Source organism: Anolis sagrei, chromosome 12, assembly GCF_037176765.1.
Source record: "Anolis sagrei isolate rAnoSag1 chromosome 12, rAnoSag1.mat, whole genome shotgun sequence".
In the NCBI taxonomy this organism is placed as follows: Eukaryota; Metazoa; Chordata; class Lepidosauria; order Squamata; family Dactyloidae; genus Anolis; species Anolis sagrei.
The window spans coordinates 13227055-13236774 of record NC_090032.1 but is presented as its reverse complement, the minus strand read 5'-3'; the positions used below and the strand labels follow the sequence as shown (position 1 = coordinate 13236774).

At 46.0% G+C, this 9720-nt stretch overlaps 1 protein-coding gene across 1 annotated transcript in view; it reads right to left on the bottom strand.

Annotated features, from left to right (window-relative positions):
• The window catches only part of IGSF9 (immunoglobulin superfamily member 9), a 121248-nt gene that overhangs the window by 70522 nt on the left and 41006 nt on the right, over positions 1 to 9720 (bottom strand). The gene's annotated exons all lie outside the window — the stretch shown is intronic.

Genomic DNA, 9720 nt, shown 5'->3' with positions numbered 1-9720 from the left:
CCTTTCTTTCCTTCCATCTCTTTCCTTCCTCCCTTTCTTCCGTCCCTTCCTTGTCTTTTTCATCCCTTTCTTCCTCTTTCCCCTTCCATCCTTCCCTTCCACTCTTTCATCCTTCCTTCTCTTTTGTCTTTCCTTCCTTCTCCCTTTCCTTTATCCTTTCTTCCCTTCATCTTTCCCGTTCTTTCTTTTTTCCTTCCTTCTTTCCTCCTCCCTTTCTTTCCTCCTTCCCCCTTTCATCCCTCCTTCCCTCTCTCCCTCTTTCTCCTTCCCTCCTTCCCTTCCACTCTTTCATCCTTCCTTTCTTTTCCCTTTCCTTTATCCTTTCTTCCCTTCATCCTTCCCTTTCTTTCTTCCTTCCTTCCTTCCTTCTCCCTTTCTTCCCTCCTTACCCCTTTTCTCCCTCCTTCCCTCTCTCCCTCTTTCTCCTAACATCCTTCCCTCCCACTCTTTCATCCTTCCTTCCTTTCCCCTTTCCTTTATCTTTTCTCCCCTTCATCCTTCCCTTTCTTTCTTTCTTCCTTCCTTCCTTCCTTCTCCCTTTCTTTCCTCCTTCCCCCTTTCCTCCCTCCTTCCCTCTCTCCCTCTTTCTCCCTCCATCCTTCCCTTACACTCTTTCATCCTTCATACCTTCCCTTTTCTTTCCTTCCTTCTCCCTTTCCTTTATCTTTTCTTCCCTTCATCCTTCCCTTCCTTCCTTCCTTCCTTCTCCCCTTCCTTTATCCTTTCTTCCCTTCATCCTTCCCTTCCTTCCTTCCTTCTCCCTTTCTTTCCTCCTTCCCCCTTTCCTCCCTCCTTCCCTCTCTCCCTCTTTCCCCTTCCATCCTTCCCTTCCACTCTTTCATCCTTCCTTCCCTTTTGTCTTTCCTTCCTTCTCCCTTTCTTTTATCCTTTCTTTCCTTCACCCTTCCCTTTCTTCCTTCCTTCTCCCTCTTTCTTCCTTCCCCTTTTCCTCCCTCCTTCCCTTCCTCCCTCTTTCTCCTTCCATCCTTCCACTCTTTCATCCTTCCTTCCCTTTTGTCTTTCTTTCTCCCTTTCCTTTATCCTTTCTTCCCTTCATCCTTCCCTTCCTTCCTTCCCCCTTTCCTCCTTCCTCCCCTCTCTCCCTCTTTCTCCTTCCATCCTCCTCCTTCCTCTCTTTTCTTCCTCCTTTCCTTCCTTCCTTCCTTCCATCTCCAGGCAGCCAGTCCTCCTAGCAGGGTGTGCTAGGATGTAGTCCATGCCAGCTCTAGACATGATCCTCCTACCGATGCAGCCTAGAATCACACTGGCCTTTTGAGCCGCCGCACCACATGCTCATGCTCAGCTTGTGTTCTACTAAGATGGCATTTTGCATCGACCTGCTAAGCCCACAGAGGAGTCCTCGTGTCACTCTTCCGCAGGACAAGACATCTCTTCCTTCTCTCTCCGAATTAAAGCGCCCAAGAGCCTCCTGCTGCCCACACGGCGACTCCGGCTCAGGTCGACATGCTTCCCGGGAGAATCTCTCTGTGGCCCATTTTAAAGACTTGAGGAGAACATCCCCCTCCTACGCCGCAGCTGCTGCGCCTGCAGTCCCATGGCCAAATCCCCAAAGCAGCCGATAAATAGCTGGTCAGAAAATCCCCTCCGAGACAACAACCTTGAAATGACTCACTGGGACTGAAGCTGAGCACAACAGTGCGCAAGTGGCAGCATGCATGTTGTGCACACTGTCCAAACCCTGGACACCATCGAGCCTTTGGGACGTCCATGTTACAGCCAGCGTGATCTGCTAAATCAGTGGTTCTCAACCTCCAACCATAACATTATTTTCATTGGTACTTCATAACTGTCATTTTGCTGAATCACAAGGCAAACATTTGATATGCAAGATGTATTTTCATTCACTGGACCAAATTTGGCACAAAAACCCGATAACACCCAAATTTGAATACTGGTGGTGTTGTAGTAGAGCCTGTGAGTAACGTTACAAACAGTAGTATGGGTTGTCGGAGGCTTTCATGGCTGGAATCACTAGGTTCTTGTGGGTTTTTTCGGGCTATAGAGCCATGTTCTAGAGGCATTTCTCCTGACGTTTCGCCTGCATCTATGGCAAGCATCCTCAGAGGGAGTGAGGTCTGTTGGAAGTAGGAAAAATGGGTTTATATATCTGTGGAATGGCTGGGGTGGGGCAAGGAGCTCTTCCCTGCTGCAGTTAGGTGTGAATGTTTAGCTGATCACATTCATTAGCATTTGAAGGCCTGCCTGAGCCTGGGAAAATTTGTTGCTGGGAGGTGTTAATCTGTGCCTGGTTTTTTCCTCTCTGTTGTTTAGCTGTTCTAATTTTAGAGTTTTTCAATACTGGTAGCCAGATTTTGTTCATTTTCATGGTCTCTTCCTTTCTGTTGAAATTGTCCACATGCTTGTGGATTTCAATGGCTTCTCTGTGTAGTCTGACATGGTGGTTGTTGGTGTGGTCCAGCATTTCTGTGTTCTCAAATAATATGCTGTGTCTAGGCCGGTTCCTCAGGTGCTCTGCTATGGCTGACTTCTCTGGTTGACGTAGTCTGCAGTGCCTTTCATGCTCCTTGATTCGTGTTTGGGCAATGCTGCTGCATTTGGTGGTCCCTATGTAGACTTGTCCACAGCTGCATGGTATACGGTAGACTCCTGCAGAGGTGAGAGGATCCCTCTTGTCCTTTGCTGAACGTAGCATTTGTTGGATTTTCTTGGTGGGTTTGTAGATTGTTTGTATGTTGTGTTTCCTCATCAGCTTCCCTATGCAGTCAGTGGTTCCCTTGATGTATGGCAGGAACACTTTTCCTCTGGGTGGGTCTTCATCTTTACTCTCGTGGCTTGTTCTTGGTCTTGCAGCTCTTCTGATGTCTGAGGTGGAGTCTCCATTGGCCTGGAGAGCCCAGTTGAGGTGATTCAGTTCATCTTGGAGGAGGTGGGCTTCCCAGATTCTTTTTGCACGGTCTGCCAAGGCTTTAATGGGGCTTCTTTTTTGACTTGGATGATGGTTGGAGTTTTTATGTAGATATCTATCTGTGTGTGTGGGTTTTCTGTAGACGGTGTGACCCAATTGTTGATCTGGTTTGCAGATGACTAGGACATCTAGAAAAGGCAGTCTTCCTTCATTTTCTTTTTCCATGGTGAACTGGATGTTTGGGTGGATGCTGTTAAGATGGTCCAGGAACCTGTTGAGTTCTTCTTCTCCATGGCTCCAAATGGTGAAGGTGTCATCCACATATCTGAACCATATCGTGGGCTTTTTGGTTGCTGTTTCCAGGGCTTGTTCTTCAAAGTGTTCCATGTAGAAGTTAGCTATGACCGGACTGAGAGGGCTCCTACTTCCAACAGGATGCTTGCCATAGATGCAGGCGAAACGTCAGGAGAAATGCCTCTAGAACATGGCTCTATAGCCCGAAAAAACCCACAAGAACCTAGTAGTATGGGTGCCAGAAGGGGGAAAGGGGTTCCTCGGGAGCAGGAATCTGATGATGAGCAGCAGAGAAAGAGGATCCGGGACATATTTACAGCACCTACAGATGAGGAGTCATTTGAAGCATTTTGGGGGATGATGGGTCAATGAGTGAAGGAGAAGAAGGAGCCACCATAGATTGGACTAAGATAAGAGAAGTGCAAGCTATTTGTGAGGAGCCAACAACTAGTGATGCCTTCATGGGGTTCTCTGGGGGTGAAGACTGGCAATCAGGGGATCCAACTGAGTCTTATTTTATTTATTTATTTATTTATTTATTTATTTCGAGTACTTCTACCCCGCCCTTCTGAACCCCCGAGGGGGGACTCAGGGCGGCTTACCAAAAAAAGGCACAATTCGATGCCTACACAGAATACACACACGTATAAAACAGCAGTTAAGCAATTATCACAGTTAAAAACAATTGGTAAATAACACAATCAATAAAACTAATCTCAAGCTCAGCGTTCGTCTTTCAGAATTCCATAGTTCCATTCCACTTGTCAATTCCTGTCAGTCGTCGAAGTCCTTTCTTTATCTGCCAGAATGTCCAAATGCCTGGTCCCAAATCCATGTTTTCAATTTTTTCCTAAAGGAAAGGAGGGATGTCGCTGATCTAATTTCCCCAGGGAGTGAATTCCACAGATGAGGGGCCACCACTGAGAAGGCCCTGCTCCTCGTCCCCGCCAATCTCACTTGTGATAGAGGCGGGGTCGAGAGCAGGGCCTCCCCAGAAGATCTTAAACTCCGAGGTGTGACGTAGAGGGAGATCCATTCGGACAGATACACTGGGCCGGAACCGTATAGGGTTTTGTAGGTCAAAACCAGCACTTTGAATTGTCTTGGGGGAACCTAAGGCTTGACAGGAGATGGAAGAATTGGAGGGAAGGACAAGGGAATTCACGTGAAGAGCTGGGAGCAGGTGCGGGGGATAATGATGGGGTGGTGGTCAGTTCATCTTCTGATGATGATTTGTAAATAGAAGTGGGTTCAGGGGTGATGGGTCCTTGCAGAAGGCAAGGTGTTGATGAGCGTTCGTGTGTTGGGTGCTGTGTATTGGAAAAGATTCTTGTAGACTTGTTGCTGCCTGTTTCGTGTTTGGCGTTGGTTTAGGATCTGCAGTTTGGACCTTCTGATCGTTTGTGTGTTATTGACCCGGATCGGCTTCTCGTGAGTGTGGACTTCTCCCTTCCTGGACCGGTTTTCCTAAAGATGCTGCTTCTGCGGACACTGGAGCAGCGCTGTTTCGGATTCCTCCTGCTTCAACCCTGGACTTCGGCTGACGACGCTTCTCTTCCTGCTGCCCTTCCTTTTTGTTAACCATTTGTGTACTGTGCCTTTTTGTTTTGCCTCAGAGGGCTTTGTTTGATTCGTTTCTTTTGCATCCAGTTAATCTGGATTATATTTCTGTTAACCTTTTTGGACCAGGTCTGGTTTGTTTCTTGAGTTTTGACCAGTGGCACTGCATTTAAGTACCTCTGCGTCCTTTTTCTTTTGTTTTAATAAACTCTGTTTTGAAGCCACTTTTGAATCTGGCCCTTTAAGGTGTCTGGGATTCCAACAGGTGGGATGGGGGGGATTGATATTGTCATTTGGGAGTTGTAGTTGTAGTTGCTGGGATTTATAGTTCGCCCACAATCAAAGAGCATTCTGAACTCCACCCATGATGAAATTGAACCAAACTTGGCACACAGAACCCCCATGACCAACAGGAAATACTATGTTTTCTGGTGTTCTTTGGTGACCCCTCTGACAGCCCCTCACCCCCCCCCCGGGGTCCCAACGTCAAAGTTGAGAAACATTGTGCTAAATAGTCCCAAAGTACATCTTCCACGATTCCATAGCATTGAGCCATGCATGGCAGTGTCAAAACTGCATCAGTTCTACAGGCATGTGCAAACTTTGGCCCTCCAGGTGTCTTGGACTTCAACTCCCACAATTCCTAACAGTTTGCCAATGTCTGGTATAGATGCACCTTGCTTTATATTAATAAAAGGTAAAGGTTGTCCCCGGAAATTAAGTCCAGTTTGACTCTAGGGTGTGGTGCTCATCTGCATTTCTAAGCCAAAGAGCCGGCGATGTCCATAGACCACCTCCAAGGTCATGTGGCCGGCATGACTGCATGGCGCACTGTTACTTTCCCGCCATGTTTTCAAAATGCTAGGTTGGCAGAAGCTAGAGTTAACAGCAGAAGCTCACGCCGCTCCCCGGAATCGAACCTGCGACCTTTCGGTCAACAAGCTCAGCAGCTCAGTGCTTTAACCCACTGCACCACCGGGGCTCCATATTAATATAATATATTAATAGTAATATTAATAATTATAATATTAATATATGATTCATACTAATAATATTGTATTAATATTAATGATTATTTATTTATTTATTATTTACAGTATTTGTATACCACTTTTCTCACCCCAAGGGGGTCTCAAAGCGTTTTACACATAAGTAGTGGCAAAAAATCAATGCCAGTACAAACAATTACAATTAAACACTACAATTAGACATAAATCAAATTAAAATACATCCATGAGCAATAAAACGATCATTAAAACAATAAAACGGTCTTATTAATAATGATAATATAACATTAATTGATATTACTATAATATTAACTTAATGTTAATATTATATTTATTTATTTATTTATTTATTTAATAACAACAACAACACAGCCAAACAAAACATAATTCTTTGTGCCTTGGTTTTTAGGGCAGTTCCTAGAGTTATATGGAGTGTTGATTCAGAAAATTGCATTGGATAGGCTGCATTCGCTCTAATTTCTTATGGGTTTATTATGGGTGACTATTATGGGGTAGATCCACCTAGTCAAAGCCATGGTATTCCCTGTAGTAACCTACGGATGTGAGAGCTGGACCTTAGGGAAGGCTGAGCGAAGGAAGATCAATGTTTTTGAGCTGTGGTGTTGGAGGAAAGTTCTGAGAGTGCCTTGGACTGCGAGAAGATCCAACCAGTCCATCCTCCAGGAAATAAAGCCCGGCTGCTCACTGGAGGGAAAGATACTAGAGACAAAGTGGAAGTACTTTGGCCACATCATGAGGAGACAGCAAAGCCTAGAGAAGACAATTATGCTGGGGAAAGTGGAAGGCAAAAGGAAGAGGGGCCGACCAAGGACAAGATGGATGGATGGCATCCTTGAAGTGACTGGACTGACCTTGAAGGAGCTGGGGGTGGTGACGGCCGACAGAGAGCTCTGGCGTGGACTGGTCCATGAAGTCACGAAGAGTCGGAGACAATTTAACGAATGAACAACAACATTATGGGGTAGATGGCATATGTTCTAAAGCTGACAGGGGGAAACTGGTGCCATTTTAGAAATCAGCAGGTCAAATATACCCAGAGACAGGCTAACCTTTGAGGCACCCAAATGTGTGTTGGCCAGTTAATTACTCCGTAAATAATTACTCCGTTAATTATTTGTTCACGTCAACTAGAAAGACCCAAGCGTGCACAATGCATGGAAGAGATTTTCCAATGCATCGATCCTATGAACGGCTCTCCTGCATTTCCCCCGCTCCGCCACACACATTCATATCCCTGCTAGCAGCGTTTCTAATTACTACAAGTTGAAGTACATGCTTGTCGATCCTGTTCCTCATCAATCCGACCAGACGCCACCAGCAACCTATCAATACAATGTGCAGGAGGGAAATAGACTATGCTCAGGGCACTCTCTGCCCTGCAAATGCCCATGGATGCACATGCAAAGGAACCTTCTCCCATTTGCTCCATCCCCAATGCAGACTCAGCAAAGCTGCCCTTTCCATCATCTGGGGCAGTGAGAGCTGGTTGTGATTTCTCTCTAGGATCAAATCATAGAATCAAAGAGTTGGAAGAGACCTCATGGGCCATCCAGTCCAACCCCCTGCCAAGAAGCAGGAATGTTGCATTCAAATCACCCCTGACAGATGACCATCCAGCCTCTGTTTAAAAGCTTCCAAAAAAGGAGCCTCCACCAAACTCCGGGACAGAGAGTTCCACTGCTGAACGGCTCTCACAGTCAGGAAGTTCTTCCTCGTGTTCAGATGGAATCTCCTCTCTTGTAGTTTGAAGCCATTGTTCCGCATCCTAGTCTCCAGGGAAGCAGAAAACAAGCTTGCTCCCTCCTCCCTGTGGCTTCCTCTCACATATTTATTCATGGCTATCATATCTCCTCTCAGCCTTCTCTTCTTCAGGCTAAACATGCCCAGCTCCTTAAGCCGCTCCTCATAGGGCTTGTTCTCCAGACCCTTGATCATTTTAGTCGCCCTCCTCTGGACACATTCCAGCTTGTCTTGAATTGTGGTGCCCAGAAATGGACACAATATTCCAGGTGTGGTCTAACCAAAGCGGAATAGAGGGGTAGCATTACTTCCCTAGATCTAGACACTAGGCTCCTATTGATGAAGGCCAAAATCCCATTGGCTTTTTTTGCCGACACATCACATTGTTGGCTCATGTTTAACTTGTTGTCCACGAGGACTCCAAGATCTTTTTCACACGTACTGCTCTCGAGCCAGGCGTCCCCCATTTTGTATCTTTGCATTTCGTTTTTCCTGCCAAAGTGGAGTATCTTCCATTTGTCACTGTTGAACTTCATTTTGTTAGTTTTGGCCAATCATCTCTCTAATCTGTCAAGGTCGTTTTGAATCCTGCTCCTGTCCTCTGGAGTATTGGCTATCCCAATTTGGTGTCGTCTGCAAACTTGATGATCCTGCCTTCTAACCCTTCATCTAAGTCATTGATAAAGATGTTGAACAGGACCGGGCCCAGGACGGAAGCCTGTGGCACTCCACTTGTCACTTCTTTCCAAGATGAAGAGGAAGCATTGGTGAGCACCCTCTGGGTTCGTCCATTTAACCAATTCCAGACCCACCTCACCGTAGTTTTGCCTAGCCCACATTGGACTAGTTTCATGGGGGACCTTGTCAAAGGCCCTCCTGAAATCCAGGTACGCCACATCCACGGCATTCCCTGCATCTATCCAACTTGTAATTCTATCGAAAAAAGAGATCAGATGAGTCTGGCATGACTTGTTTTTGATAAATCCATGTTGACTATTAGCGATGACCGCATTTGTTTCTAAGTGTTTGCAGACCACTTCCTTAACCATCGTTTCCAGAATCTTGCCTGTTCCACTGCTGAACGGCTCTCACAGTCAGGAAGTTCTTCTTCATGGCTTAGGACAACTGCTATTGGCTATTTGGGCACATAAGCTGAGACAATTAGGACAGAACCCTATCCACCTACCTATCTTCTGTCTACCTATCATCTACCTATCCATCTATCTATCTATTGCCCTTGAGCTTTGCCCTTGAGTTTTGGACTTGTAGTTCACCTATATTCAGAGAGGACTGTGGACTCAAACAATGATGGATTTGGACCAAACTTGGCACAGATATTCAATATGCCCAAATGTGAACACTGGTGGAGTTTGGGGAAAACAGACCTTGACATTTGGGAATTGTAGTTGCTGGGATTTGTAGTTCACCAACAATCAAAGAGCATCCAACAATGGAATTGAACCTAACTTGGCACACACAACTCCCATGACCAACAGAATATACTGGAAGGGTTTGGTGAGCATTGACCTTGAGTTTTGGAGTTGTAGTTCACATACATCCATAGAGCACTGTGGACTCAAACAATGATAGATCTATCAAACAATGATAGATCTGGACCAATTGGGCTGAACTTCCCACACAGAATTCCCATGATAAATAGAAAATACTATGTTTTCTGGTGGTCTTTGGTGACCCTTCTGAAACCCCCTCGTGACCCCCCCCCAGGGGTCCCGACCCCCAGGTTGAGAAACGCTGCTCTAGAACTTCCAAGTGAGGCTGGTGGGGACGAGAAGCAGAGCCTTCTCAGTGGTGGCCCCCCACCTGTGGAATTCACTCCCGGGGGAAATCAGAACAGCACCAACCCTCCTCTCCTTCAGGAGGAGGGTGAAGACATGGCTGTGGAACCAGGCCTTTGGGCAACCAGGCAATTAGACAATGACAACCAAATAAGACAATCAGATGTGTAAGATCGGCAGGATTGTCGAAATGGAACCAAAACAGATCTTTGAGTTAATTGTACACTGATGGGTAGGAGGAAGATCCAGGTTTGTATTGTTTTTACTGATTTTATCATTTTACTGATTTTATTGGATAATGTTGAATTGTGGGAATTTGTACTGTTATTTTTTTTTTGTGATGATTGTTGTGTAGCAGGCGTCTAAGTGCGCCTTGCAGCTGTAAGCCGCCCTGGGTCCCCTTCGGGGTGAGAAG